This window comes from Leptinotarsa decemlineata, unplaced genomic scaffold (genome assembly GCF_025532065.1).
Source record: "Leptinotarsa decemlineata unplaced genomic scaffold, Ldec_3_MD MMD2_tig00026282_RagTag_RagTag, whole genome shotgun sequence".
Taxonomy (NCBI): Eukaryota; Metazoa; Arthropoda; class Insecta; order Coleoptera; family Chrysomelidae; genus Leptinotarsa; species Leptinotarsa decemlineata.
In genome coordinates, this window is record NW_027412668.1 from 22,564,743 (window position 1) to 22,579,660 (window position 14,918).

The 14,918-nt window shown below is 33.5% G+C and overlaps 1 long non-coding RNA gene across 1 annotated transcript; it reads left to right on the plus strand.

The window, feature by feature from the left end:
• Positions 1 to 1,839: 1,839 nt before the first annotated feature.
• LOC141484744 (uncharacterized) lies at positions 1,840 to 4,547 on the plus strand. Its single transcript, XR_012466775.1, has 2 exons — positions 1,840 to 2,978; positions 4,335 to 4,547. It is a non-coding gene; the product is annotated as an uncharacterized lncRNA (long non-coding RNA).
• The last annotated feature ends 10,371 nt before the right edge of the window (positions 4,548 to 14,918 follow it).

The following is a 14,918-nucleotide window of genomic DNA, read 5'->3' on the forward strand; positions in this document are numbered from 1 at the left end:
AATAACATTTGTAAGTATTTATATTGTATCACCAAATTGCTTACGATATAAGGGGGCAAGTGCGCCTTCCGAACGCACTTGCCCCAGTCTTAGGGAACGCACTTGCCCCTAGATGCTAATTTTGTGGGGCAAGAGCGACCCCCACGCTAACAAAAAATTTAAGATAAATCTCAAAATACCAAAATTCGGTGATGGTTTGATTATATAAAAGAGGAACATTAAACATGCAAACTTCGAAAGAACGCAAAAATACACAACGAACGGATTAAATGAAAATGTACTTACGTATTCGTCTTACTAGCGAAATGACAGTGCTTGTCTGAACACGACTAACGTACGCAACAAAGGCAATCATGCGCCATATATTCTTTCGCGCACTGTTGCCAAGAGTTGTACCACCGTATTAATTCCGTAAAAATCCGAAAATTATTGTATTTGAAGTTTTTGCAAGCCAAGGACGCTCTAGCCCCAAAGTCGCACTTACCCCAACTTACCTTACATTATGGAAATATGAGATATAATTGGCCGATACTTGATGAAAATCTATAACATGAACACGAATGAGGGAGCTGTTATACAGCGAAACACGTGTTGCGGTTTTGTGAACTGTTCAGCGAAAATCTCACAATGAAGTATAAGAAAATGAACATTTCAAAATAAAATCTTGAAACATTCATCTCTCCAAACTACCCACACCGTAGGTTCCGGTTAATGTCTGCCGAAAAACAACTACTTCCCCGGCTAATTTCACGCTGGGTATTTATGCAAAATACCTCACAGAAGTTAGTCTCGCAGATATTTCTCGTTCATCCAGCAGCAGGATCATGCTGAAATTATTCGAGTAGATCACCTACAGACCGGTTTCGAGGTATTACCTCTTATCAGTGCAGCAAATATCCGACCCAAGTGTCTGGGCCTCGAATAATTTCAACGCTTGTGGCTTTGTACACGAGATAAAGCTGTTACTAGTTAACAGTCTTCCTCTTAGACGAAAGTTTCATTCATGCAATCGAGCCGCATAGGAATTATTCGAGTCCCACTACCCTGTCTGGGTAGTATCTTTCCTGAAGGTAATACCTCGAAACCGTGGTCTGTAGGTGATCTTCTTGAATAATTTCAGAATGATCCTGCTGCTGGATGAACGGGAAACATATGCGAGACTAACTGTGAGGTATCATAATTGGCTGTCGGATATAATTCAATATCCAGCGTGGTATTAGCAAGAGAAATAGTTATTTTTCGGCGGGCACTTACCAGAACCAACGGTGTAAGTAACTGGCAGGCATGAATGTTTCGAACTTTTATCTTTCTCCTCGATACAGTCTTCAGATACGATTTTCGATCACAATAAAGTGTCACTTGGATATATTGAAAAAAAATTTGCCAAATAAATTACAGTATATTTGGGATATGAAAAGGTGAATTTTCATGAAATTTTGTAAAAAAAAGTTGTAGAAGATAAAAATAAAAAACCAAAAAATCAGTTATTTGAAGTTTTCGCGTAAATTTTGAGGTTATGTGGAAAAGTGTGAATATAGAAGTTTTGAGTCTTTTTTTCACTTCTCTTTTCAACTTTTTTCCATAACACTTTGTTTTCCATAGTTTGGCGGGAAATCGCGATAAACCGTTTTTCACCCTTGAAAACTCACCCCCTTCCACTTCCCGACCTCAGATCGCTTGTAAATTATTTATCTTCCCTTTTCGAAGGGTTTTATCCTACTATTTTTTTTTTTGTTTCAAAAATTATTGGCACTGGACTATCTTGCTTGTACTCCTTTATAATTTTGTAAAAATACTCCTTTTCGAAATATTTAGCATTTAACATAAAGTTCCAAAGTATAATAATAATAATAATAATGACGTTTATTCGTGATAAAATAAAATCCATACAATAATATAAGAGTTGTGTATAAAAATGAATAAACATAATAATATCCACAGAAGTATCAAACATACTTGTTTGTGGAATTACAAAAGAGACAGTCACGAAAGATAAAATATAAAACTAAGTGTAAAATTAATATACATCAATTAAAATTATACCTGATTAATTCATATTATAATAGTATAGATAAACTTGAGTATACATACATGCATTTCAATCTCTGCAGAAATCTTATATCTAATGAACAATGGATATACACATATATACATACATATACACGCATACATACGCACACACATATACATACATATATACACATACATACACAATACATACACATATACACATACATACATACATATATAAATAAGCTATTGATAATCATAATAACAATATATTTGGACAGTGGTTCAACCTTCAATTAGTTTATGAATATCCGTTCTTGCATTTTCCTTTACAAATGATACTAATTGTTTTTTGAAGCGTTTCATAGAAGTTTCATATGTAATTTCTTTTGGTAAATAATTTAATAGTTTGGGAGCTAGATAACGATAGCTTCTCTGTCCTATAGATTTGGAAACCAGTGGTATACAATGGTGATGCCTTTTTCTCGTTGCGTATGGGTGGTTTGGAGTGTCATGTTCAGCTTTGTTCTTGTATAGCTGGCATCCTATCTGAACGATGAATAATTGTCTCAAATCTAAAATTTGTGTCTCTTTATACAGCAAATTACTTTCATACCTTGCAGGTTTATTGAGTAGTATTCGAAGAAATCGTCTTTGAGAGACTTCAAGAGGATGTAGGTGAGTTTTTGATACTCCTCCCCAACCAATGATGCCATAATTCAAGTGTGATTCTACTAAACTGTGGTATAGAATTTTTCTGTATTTGTAATTCACGAACTTTCCGACTTGTTTCAGTCTATATGAAATACAACGTAGTTTTTTTGTTAAGTACTGTATATGGTGGTCCCATCTAAGATGATTATCTATATATATACCCAGATATTTGATTTTTTTCGCAGGTTTAATTACAAGATTTTGTTGAATATTCAGAGTGTATTCTGGCAAGGATGTTGAGAGACTGCTGAATGGTAAGTATACTGTTTTGTCAAAATTAATTGAAAGTAATCTACTGTCAAACCAGTCTTTGAGATTTCTTAGGTCTTTTTCAATGTTCAGTTTCAGATTGTACCAGTCTTCATCTTTATAGTATATTACCGTGTCGTCCGCAAAACTTATAATTTTCCAGATTGTTTTTTGTATGAATAAGTCATTCAAATAGATCACGAATAGCACCGGCCCCAGTACTGTCCCTTGAGGTACACCGCATGTTATTTCCATTTCTGCACTGATTTGGCTTCCAATTTTCACTCTTTGCTTTCTATTTGTTAAGTAGCTTTTAAGTAATTTGTGTGCAGTACCTCTTACGCCCATATTTTCTAAGGTATCTAGAAGTATAGAGTGGTCGACCGTATCGAATGCCTTTTTCAGATCTATGAAAACACCTATTGAAGGGGTACTTGAGTCCAGAGATTCATAGATGGTTTTTGTTAGGGAATGAATTGCATCAGTAGTAGATTTATTATCTCTAAAGCCAAACTGAGATGTTGACAGAAGATTATATTTGGTTAGAAATGTACATAATCTGGCTTTTAGAATTTTTTCGAAAATTTTGCTGATCGATGATAAAAGGGATATGGGCCTATAATTTGTGACATTATCTGTTTCGCCGCATTTGAAAATTGGAGTTACTATTGAGTTCTTCAGAACTGAGGGAAATGTCCCAGATTCAAATGATCTATTTATGATGTCCACTAAAGGTTTGCTAATGAAGTCAATGATGATTTTGAGAATTTCGGCTTTGATTCCATCGTGTCCAGGAGATTTATTATTCTTCAATTCATTTATAGTGTTCCTTATCTCATTCATACTTGTAGGTGTGAGAAAAATTGAATTATTCGTTATATTTTTCTTATTTTTGTGAATAGGATTTTTTTTAATGTTTTTCGCTAGGTTTCTTCCTACATTCACGAAAAAACTGTTGAACATGTCAGCGATTATTTTTTGATCGGTGACGATTTCTCCTTTCTCGTTTTTGATGTTATTTATTTGTTTTTTTGTTTCGATTTTCAGAATTTCATTAACCGTTTTCCATAGTTTTTTGCTTGTATTCTGTTCATTTTCCATCAGCTTTCCATAATACTTTTCTTTTGCATCTCGTATTTTTTTCTCAGTTATTTTTTTGGTTGTGAGATAATCATTTTTCATGTTCTCATTGGTTGGGTCTTGTTTCCAAAGGCGATACAATAGGTTTTTTTCGTTGATATGTGTTATCAAGGACTTCGTAATCCAGTTTTTTCGTCTGCGCTCACTATTTTTCATTTTTATGTGTCTTGTTGATTTACGAATACAGGTATTTATTATATTTATGAATTTTTCTGTTACAGTTTCAAGATTATGCATCGGGTATAATTCATCCTCCCAATTTATGTGGCTTATGGATTCAAGCAGTTCTTTTTTGTCTAATCTTTGAAAGTATTTTTTTGAATTGTTATTTATTTCATTTTTTGTTTTATTATTTAGTACGATTTGTAGTAGCGTTATGTAATGATCTGTGATTGTGGTGGAGATAGTTATAGGCAATAGATTGTTGAAGTTTTGCTGTTTCGTTTTAATAAATATATGATCTAGACATGATTCCGATCCATTCCTTGCTCTGGTAGTGGTGTTTATGGTTGAGTGAAACCCATATTCACTCATAATGTCGAGATATGTTTTCGAATCTTCAGTTTCCTTCAATAGATCAATGTTTATATCACCAACGAATAAACTGTAATGTGGGTTCTTATTCTCTTTGTTTAGCAATTCGTTAAGTTGATATAGGAAGTCATCAATTTTACTCGCTGGAGATCTATAGAACGCGTAGATGCAGATGGTCTGTTCGTCTACCGTCATATTGATTTTCAGTAATACACTTCCGTTTAGTTCGATATGATTATAGGAATGATATAGGTTTGCTTTTACAAACACAACGACACCGTCATTTTGGTTGTAGTTGCTGTCATTGTATAGAGTAACATAATCGGTCATATTAAGGGTGGAAGTATCAGGCACGTGCCAAGTTTCTGTTAAGACTATGCAGTCGAAAGACGCTTTAAGCTCTTCAAGATTGATTTTAAGTTCATCTATATTTTTTGAAATACTGCAAATATTAGTATTGAGGACTTTTATATCACTGAATTTATTATTTATCGCTAAGACTTCTTTCGCTTCATTGCAATTATTCAGGGGGTATGTTCTTATTTTTTCTACTATAAAATCTCTTATATAAGGATCCATACTGATAAGATTTACAAATATTACTATATTAATACAAAGGAATAGAATGTTTTATACTATAAATTCTGAAAGAGTTCACAATAACGAAAAATGGTGAGATTATATAAATATATCTAAGGTATGTAAAGATTGCTATTTCTGGAATACCTATAGAATCGTAAGAATATGTATGTAGTTAATTTACAGCTTGCCGTTGCTTATTTATTTATTTGCCGATCGTAGTCTGTTCTTTCCGTTGGAAGGTTGTTCTCCTGTTTTCTTCTTAATTATACTAGAGTTCGTAGTGATAACTGATTTTTCGGTAGTCTTATTTTTTTGATGGGATTCCGTTCCTTGCGTAGCTGTGCCTTGGCTGAGTGAATCGTTGAAAAATTCTGGTAGACTGGATTCTATTTCTAAAGTATATTCTTTATTCCTTATGTTTGGTGTGGGAGGTGCGCTATTATGTTTTTCGTAGAGGGGATATTCTTCAGCGTTTTCAAGTTGTTCCAGTGTATGCTTTATTATTGATGTACAGTTTGTTTCCTTTTATATACGTTATATTATCCTTGTTTAGTCTTGCTCTGTTCAGGTTTTCACGTAATATTCTATTTTCTGCCCTTTGTTCAAATGTCAAGTCCTGTAGGATTGATATATTTGTTCCCTTCAGCTTCTTGCAATTTCTTAGTATCTCTTGTTTTTTCATATAAGATATCAGCTCCACTTTCAATGGGTTTCTTTTCATATTTCTCAATGGATAAATGTTATTTATATCATCTTCAGTGATATTGATACCAAGAGAATTTTTTAATTTTGTGCAAACATTGACCGTAGTATTCTCTGTTGTTTGGTCCAAACCAAGTATCAAGATATTATTTTTTTTTGATGTCCTTTCGAGTAGCTCAACCTTCTTCTTCAAGTCTTGATTTTCCCTTTCCAATTTATTCACTTTGTTATTCAATTCCTCTAATGTCAGTAATACTCTGGCTTCGCTTGCTTCTATTGCACTTTTTATTTCTTTTCTATTTCTAATGACTTCTTGACGAAGTTCTTCCATTTCAATAGCTTGGCAATTAGATTTTAACGTGTATGGACACTCTTAGCCAAATGCTTATCTTCAACTGATAAGGGCATTTGTTGATAGTTTTTATTCTGGGAGTCTCTTATTACTTCGGTAGTCTTTTTTAATTTGTTTTCACTATTTATTTACAGTTTGCTAATATACTTCTTTTTTAGTTTTTCAGAACGTCATATACTATATGCTTCACCGCTTTTTATAATTTTCAATGCAGTTGTTTACATACCATGAGTGACTTTCTGATGGAGCTCTTTAGTTCGACCACTTCACTATATTAGGCTACACATACACATATCGTCCGTACAATTTTAAATAAGTCTCTTCATTCACAGAAAAAGCACCAGGTTTTGGAAGTTGTCAATACATTTTCCATATTCAAACGTTCACTGTATGCACTGTATTCAACTATGATTCAACTTGTCAACTGCCAGACATTAATGCTATTACATTGGAATGTTGGTTTGTATTCAAAAGAACGAATAACACAGTTTATTATCTACATTACAGGTTGGTTAATTTAAAACCACATCTATTGTATGTTTATGATTATCACAGATTCAAACACAGATATAAACAAAAGCAATGCAGTTCGACTATTTAATTTCTGTATAATAAGGGATTCCAAGATATAAAAGTTGAATTACCAGCGTCATACTTGGGAAAAACTTAACAATAATAAGACATGTTTTTATTTTTACGATGCAGGAAAAGTCAAAGCCATCTCCACAATTTTTTATCACCCTCTGATGTTAAAACGGTAAAACCCTCAATCAGTACATGTTTCGTACCTACATAGGTTCATCATCAGCTAATTATTTGAAAATTCTACAATAAAAGAAGAACAACATAACAATAGTTAACAAAATTAAGTATAAAAATACTTGCCTGAAGAAGAAAATTTTATAACGAAGAAAAGAAAATTATCACATGTTACCAATGAATAATAGGTCACGATGACATGTTAATAGTAATGAAATTTTCACTTTCAGTAAAATGAAGGAGGTTTATAACATCCTAGCTGTAAATGACTGAAGGATGTGCGGCTTAGAGCCTTTATAGTTAATATCAAAATCAAAAAACCCCACATGGAAACGAATTCTAATGAAAGTTATCCGAACTGAATTGGATGAGAAAGGAGAATGAATCAACTTCAAAAACATATAAAGAAATGAAGTCGAGATGACATGGAACAGTGACAAGAGACCTGCAAACACAGAACACAATAGAAGAAGGAACACCACATACATATCAACTCGTCACTGTTCCATGTTCCATGTCATCTTGACTTCATTTCTTTATATATATTTGACAGTTGATTCTCCTTTTCTATCCAATTCAATTCGGATATCATTCATTAGAATTCGTTTTCATGTGGGTTTTTTTTTATTTTGATGTAATTCTGTTCTGTTTAAAATCTGTTTTTCCGTTAACCAGCTGTCGCACTCCTACGAACGACAACTTTCAGAAGTCGAAACTTGTGCGAGCTAAGGACTAACGAAGTCTTACCTTTCAACATCAAAATAGTATTTTACTGGACGTAATTCTGAATGTGATAGAAAAAATGATATCCGTATCATCAACCAGGACTTCATTCATCTTAGATACTTATTTTATGTATCATATTTTCTAGGATTAAGGTAATTTGCACGAAAGATAGTTCACAATGCAACATATTGAATATTACCCTCACACCATAAATACTCTGTAGAGAAAGTAACAGGAATAGGAAATTATATTTGGAACTAATGAGCACGAATTGAATCTAACCAAAAGTCTTTTTGGTGAGTAAAAGTTGAAATGAGCGGCTAATAACATCAACAGTTACTGTCGCTTGAATTATAATAAAGAAAGAGCTAAGGAATTAATTTTTTGTCAAAGATGGAAACGGAATAAAATGTCAGTTCTAGGAAGTGGGAACACAATATAATATTATATTATCATAATCATGCATTACTAACCACTATTGCATGTTCGTTCGTTACATAATGAAATCATTTCAGAAATTATAACTTTTACTACAAATAATAAATAACATGAAGTGTATATCATTTTCACTACAATTACTACTTATAGGTATAGAATTAAATGCAGAAATCTTTCAACAAACACATCTCGAATGAACAAAAACTACGGAAAAGTTACATTTTTCAATTCGTATCTTACAATAATTTGAAATTCTAAATTTTCAATTCATGTTTGTATCTTCAATTGTAACCGAAACAATATTTGGCTTGTTATCCGTGATGGGATGGTCTTTTTGCCGACAGTTCTTCTATAACTGCGGTATACATTATCAGCAACAAACGAGATGATCTAGTTGTACTGACAGTACATATTCTTTCATCAGGACCTGGGTGTACGGTTGAATTCCATCGGGGTTCCTGGTTTCAATCATATTAATTAGGTGAATAATTTATCTGATTCGTGTACAATTTGTTGCAGTCAGTCCAAGGTTATCTATACGTTAATTCACTCTTCATTTCGGCTGAAATTATCTCTGTATTTCTATCATCTGTCTTGGATAGTTGTTTTGTCGATTGTTTGGGTTCCTGTGTGCTCAATAACGTAAATGTAGTTAAATTGAAAAAGGTATATTTTTAGGAAAGATTAATTTTTAGGAAAGAAATGTTTTGAATTTCTACTTCTCTATCTTTATACAAAAAAAATGTGGAAATCTCCAAAGAAAGAAATGAAGCAATCAATTTCAAAAAAGGTAACTGTATACAAAGATGTGTAGATCATGCAAAGAAGTAACTTTCAGATACAAACTGGAAGAAAAGCCCTTTCCAAACATTTACTTTTATATAAACACTGAATTAGGTGAAAGAAAAATACTTTCGAAACGAATTTTTCTCTATTCAGATTGTATTTCAAACATTCCATTTGTTATGGAATTGAATCAGATATCATTCACCAGATTGCTACAGACTATATTAAATGAAGGAGGTGAAATTTCACACGAATTCATTGGTTTAATCTCTCCCAAAAATATACCTCTTTCATTTGAACAAGATTTCCATGGTTGGGATTTAATTAAATAAGCGAATGGATATCAATACCTACTGTCATCGATGACATGAGTAGATTAAACTCTTTCGTGACATAAAGTCGTAATTTTATGAATGAAATGAATAATTTTTCTTATAATGTGATCAAGATCTGGTACTGAAGAGCCGATAAGGCAAGTGTTTTACGCTGAAACATCGGATGTTCACCAGTGAGGATGACAGTGCTCCATGTTAGTGAAATTTTACCTGTTTCATTTACTATATTTTGTAGCAATCCTGTGAATGATATCTGATTCAATTTCATAACGAATGGTATGTTTGAAATACAAACTGAATAGAGAAAAGTGATTTCGGTATCATTCAGTGTTCATATGAAAGTATTTGTTTTAAAATTATTTTTCTTTCATGTAATTCAGTGTTTATATGAAAGTCTCGAGAGGGCTTGTGTTTGTGTTTGAAAGTTCTTCTTTGCATGATCTACACATCTTTGTTTAAAGTTACTTTTCCGAAACGGATTGCTTCCTTCCTTCCTTTGGGAGATTCCCACATTAATTTTTTTGTATAAACATGGAGGATTATACAATCAACTCCTCCGATGACATCCGACGTTCATTGAAAGGCTACTAAGCAATTTGTTGGTAGAAACTACCTGAATTTTTCTCAGTCCTCAGAACTACAAAAAATATTTCTTCTCAGAACTGCTTGTATTCTCAGGAACACAATTTCTTCTTTTTCTTTCATGTTCTTGATAGAGCAACATTGTAAAAATAGGAAACGAACTAAAAAAACCGAGGAAAGAATACGAACAATTGAAGAAGATCAATGCAGAGTTGAAAAGCAATGTTTTTAAACTCATGGACGCGTAGAAACCACCTGAATTCTTCTCAGTGCTTAGAACTACGAAAATTATTTCTTCTCAGAACTATTTGTATTCTCAGGAACACAATTTCTACTTTTTCTTTTATGTTCTTTATAGGGCATCATTGTAAAAATGGAAAACGAACTAAAAAAAACTGGGGAAAGAATACGAACAATTGAAGAAGATCAACGCAGAGTTGAAAAGCAATGTTCTTAAACTCATGGACGCGTAGAAACTATCTGAATTCTTCTCAGTCCTCAGAACTACGAAAATTATTTCTTCTCAGAACTATTTGTTTCCTCAGGAACACAATTTCTCCTTTTTCTTTCATGTTCTTGATAGAGCAACATTGTAAAAATGGAAAACGAACTAAAAAAACCGAGGAAAGAATACGAACAATTGAAAAAGATCAAAGCAGAGTTGAAAAGCAATGTTCTTAAACTCATGGACGCATAGAAACCACCTGAATTCTTTTCAGTCCTCAGAACTACGAAAATTATTTCTTCTCAGAACTATTTGTTTTCTCAGGAACACAATTTCTCCTTTTTCTTTCATGTTCTTGATAGAGCAACATTGTAAAAATGGAAAACGAACTAAAAAAACCGAGGAAAGAATACGAACAATTGAAGAAGATCAACGCAGAGTGGAAAAGCAATGTTCTTAAACTCATGGACGCATAGAAACCACCTGAATTCTTTTCATTCCTTAGAACTACGAAAATTATTTCTTCTCAGAACTATTTGTATTCTCAGGAACACAATTTCTACTTTTTCTTTTATGTTCTTTATAGGGCATCATTGTAAAAATGGAAAACGAACTAAAAAAAAACTGGGAAAGAATACGAACAATTGAAGAAGATCAACGCAGAGTTGGAAAGCAATGTTCTTGAATTCATGGACGCGTAGAAACTACCTGTATTTTTCTTAGTCTTCAGAACTACGAAAATTATTTCTTCTCATAACTATTTGTATTCTCAGGAACACAATTTCTCCTTTTTCTCTCATTTTCTTCATAGGGCAACATTGTGAAAATGGAAAACGAACTAAAAAACTGAGGAAAGGATACGAACAATTGAAGATCAACGCAGATGTGAAGAGCAATGTTCTTACGCGCGGTAAAAGAGCTGCTCAAAGAAATGCAAGCCTTCGAACAAGCCGCCAAGAAAAGCAAAGTTGGAAGATATAGCGACCAACAACAAATGACGACCAACCAAATAAATAAACATCAGAGATGAGATCAACCAAGCGGCCTTTAGAGAAAGGGACTGGAGACGATGACGAAGACGGTTTCACCACGACTGGAACAGCCAGCAGGGGAACAACCGCACGAGGCAGCGTGAGGCATGTTTTCTGGACTCCCAAAAAGCAGCAGAAGTTTCGGATCAGTAGACGAACGAATTTCAAGATGAGAAGGAGATGGACTCACAGGAGTGAAGAAGAGAGTAGAAAATTTCAATAAGTGAGAAAAGTTTTTCCATTATTCAGATTTTTTAAAAACTTCTATAACAATTAAAATAATTCATAAACTTTCACAGTTGGAATAAGAAAATAAAATCTCCATTGATGATTCACCAAACTTTCTATTTTATTTCTGTTTTATTTTGCTTGCGACTCCCATCGTATGAACATCAGCGTCTATAACGAGGTAATTTTTTCAGGTTGCTCTTCATAACACTTGAGCAGATTTTTTAATAATTTAGCTTCATTTATTCTTCAGATTGTGTAAGTTTAAAAAAGTCAGAAGTATTGTTTTTCTTACAAAAACTGCCTTTCAAAGAATAGTTCATCGAAAATTATTGCTCAAAAATATTTTAAGTCATCTAGTATACATTGCTTGAATATTACTGGAGTTTCATTCCAACACCAAACCGCTAATTCGACACCTCTACACGTATTTCGATCAACAACTTCAAGATCAAGATCATCTTCAAGAGGAACATCAAACTCTTAATCTTTATCTTGAAGATGATCACTTGTTATTCGAAACACGTGTTGAGGTGTTAAAATAACGGCTTGGTATTGGGATAAAACTCAAGTAATATTCATTATTACACCAAAGGTTCCAAACAGTGCATCACAAGTATAGACTGATTATATATCAGTGTCTGTTATATTGAAAATTGCAGCAATCACTTGCCTCTGCATCGAATTCTTGGGGATATTCAATCTATATCTTGTATGTTTCACAACTAGCGAATCGCTCCGGCTCTGCACGGGTGCAATGGTGATACTGAATATAAATTCAGCCACCGAAAATTTGAGGGCATAGGGAAACTGTGATGGAAGGAAGATAATTTTGTTTTATGGACGTGTCTTTTCTCCCGCGGCTGGCAACCCAGTTGGAATATTTAAATGTTCTTTCTTATTGCACATCTACAACATAAAACGAAACTACATACAAAATTTCAGCCTTCGAAAATATAGCGGTACGGAGAAACAATGATGAAAATGTAATTTTCATATGTGAAAGCTCCCTTTATCCCCAGTGGGGGCGCCTCAGTTGAAATATTTGAAAATTATCTCTTATTGCACATTTTCTACATGAAACAAACCCACATAAAAAATTTCAGCCTCCGAAAATATAGCGGTACGGGGAAACAGTATTGAAAACGTTATTTCATTTTATGAACGCGGCTGGCGCCCCAGCTGAAATATTTAAAAATCCTTTCTTATTGCACGTCATCATCATAAAACGAACATACAAAATTTCGGCCCCCGAAAACAGTGATGAAAAAATCATGTTTATATGTGAACGCTCCCCTTTAAACCTAGAGGAGAAAGCCTAGTTAGAATATTGAAATATCTTTTTTTATATCGCACATCTACACGAGACGAAACTATACCGGGTGTCCCACATTTTATGTGACAGGCAATATCTGGTTTGTTGAAGGAGATGCACAAAAATGTTTCATACAAAATTTTTAGGAGTTCATGAGAGCTATATTTTGATATAATTTTTAAATATACAGGGTGTTTGGTGTAGGTGCTACAGAACAAAATTCCATTTTTTAAAATAGAACGCCCTGTATATCATTACATATTCAGATGCTACGTTAAATTCTGATATCATTTCATGTTTGGTTTTTGAAATTCGGTTACGGCGTTGTTGAGTTATTGCTTAAAATGTAAAGTCTTGAGAAGGACTATTATTTTTAAAAATATCTCATACAATTATTCTCTCTGCATCAGATCACATGAAAATTAGTCAAAATTTTGGGTGTTCGAAGTAATGGTTTCAATTTTGAGTTGTGGAATTCAGTCAGGAATCATTTTGAATATGAAACAATTGCGAAATTGAAGGAGGTGTATTTGAAAACAAATCTTTAATTAATAACAATGTAAATAATATAACTTGATAAATCATTTCATAAGAATGGTAGGTACCTAGAAATAAGTCATTAAAATTGTTCAAAGTGATGCCCATTAGATATTATACAGGCTTCGAAACGTCGAATCACTTCTCTCGTACAAGTCGCTCTTATAACATCAGGCGTAATATCACTGCACGCTAGTCGAATTTTCATTTTCAGATCATCCACATTCAAAGGGGGAGTAGTGAAAACAATATCTTTTAAATAACCCCATTACCCTTATTACCAATCCATCTATTTGGGTACGTTCTATCCAGATATTCAGTAACAACCTGTGAATTGTGAGGAGGAGCACCATCTTGTTGCCACCAAATTCCTTGTAGTTCTGCTATGGGAATATCTTCCATCAACTGGATCAAATCATTTTCTAGAAAATGTAAATATCGCAATCCATTGAGATTTTCATTGAAAAAGTAAGGTCCTATGATGCGGCCATTGAACTATCCACACCATACATTAATACCCCAAGTAGTTTGAAAATTACTTTCGCGGACCCAGTGGGGATTTTCTTGAGACCAATAGTGACTGTTATGTCGATTCACAACTCCATTATTGTGGAATCGCGATTCATCGCTCCACAAAATTTGACTGAATATGTTAGGACTTTCATGTAATATTACCTGAATACAAGCAATGAATTCAAGTCGTCGTTCAAAGTCCGTGGGTTTCAAACCTTGTACCAACTGAATTTTGAATGGGTGGTATTTATTTTCTTTCAGAATTCTCTGTACATTAGATTTACTCACACCGACTTTTTCTGCAAGAGTACGGATAGAAACATGTGGATGAATAATAATATAAGCCAACACATTGATCTCTAAATCTTCAGTTCTAACAGATCTCGTATGATGACGATGCTTTATAGTAGAAGGAAATGACCCAGTTCGCAATTTTTCTACAACTCTCGAAAAAGTCATTCGTGACGGAATGGGTCTGTCTGGAAAACGTTCTTGGTATAGACGTTGTGCTTGACGGCAGTTTTTCTGACATTCCCCAAAAATTAATTACATAACAATGCAATCACTTGGACTAAAACGCGAAAGGCATACTGGAGTTTTCGCACAAAGAACACAGTTACTGTTTTGCAAAGAATCACTGAATCGAACTGACAAGTAGATACAATTCAACAACATTTGTTACTATGGCATCAACAAGCATGAACTACTTGATGAAATTGTGCAATATAAAGCAACTCACCCTCAAGTTAGTCACATTCTCAAGAATTTCAATATTATATTCAACTGATATCGATATCGTATCGTAGAGGTGAGAATAATTGTTTGTATTCAGTAGTAGTCTAGTTCAATTTAATAAAAGATATAGACTGGATTCGTGTACGAGTAAATAAGTTTTTTTGAAACTTTATATTTAAGGAAAAGTGCAATAACTCAACAACGC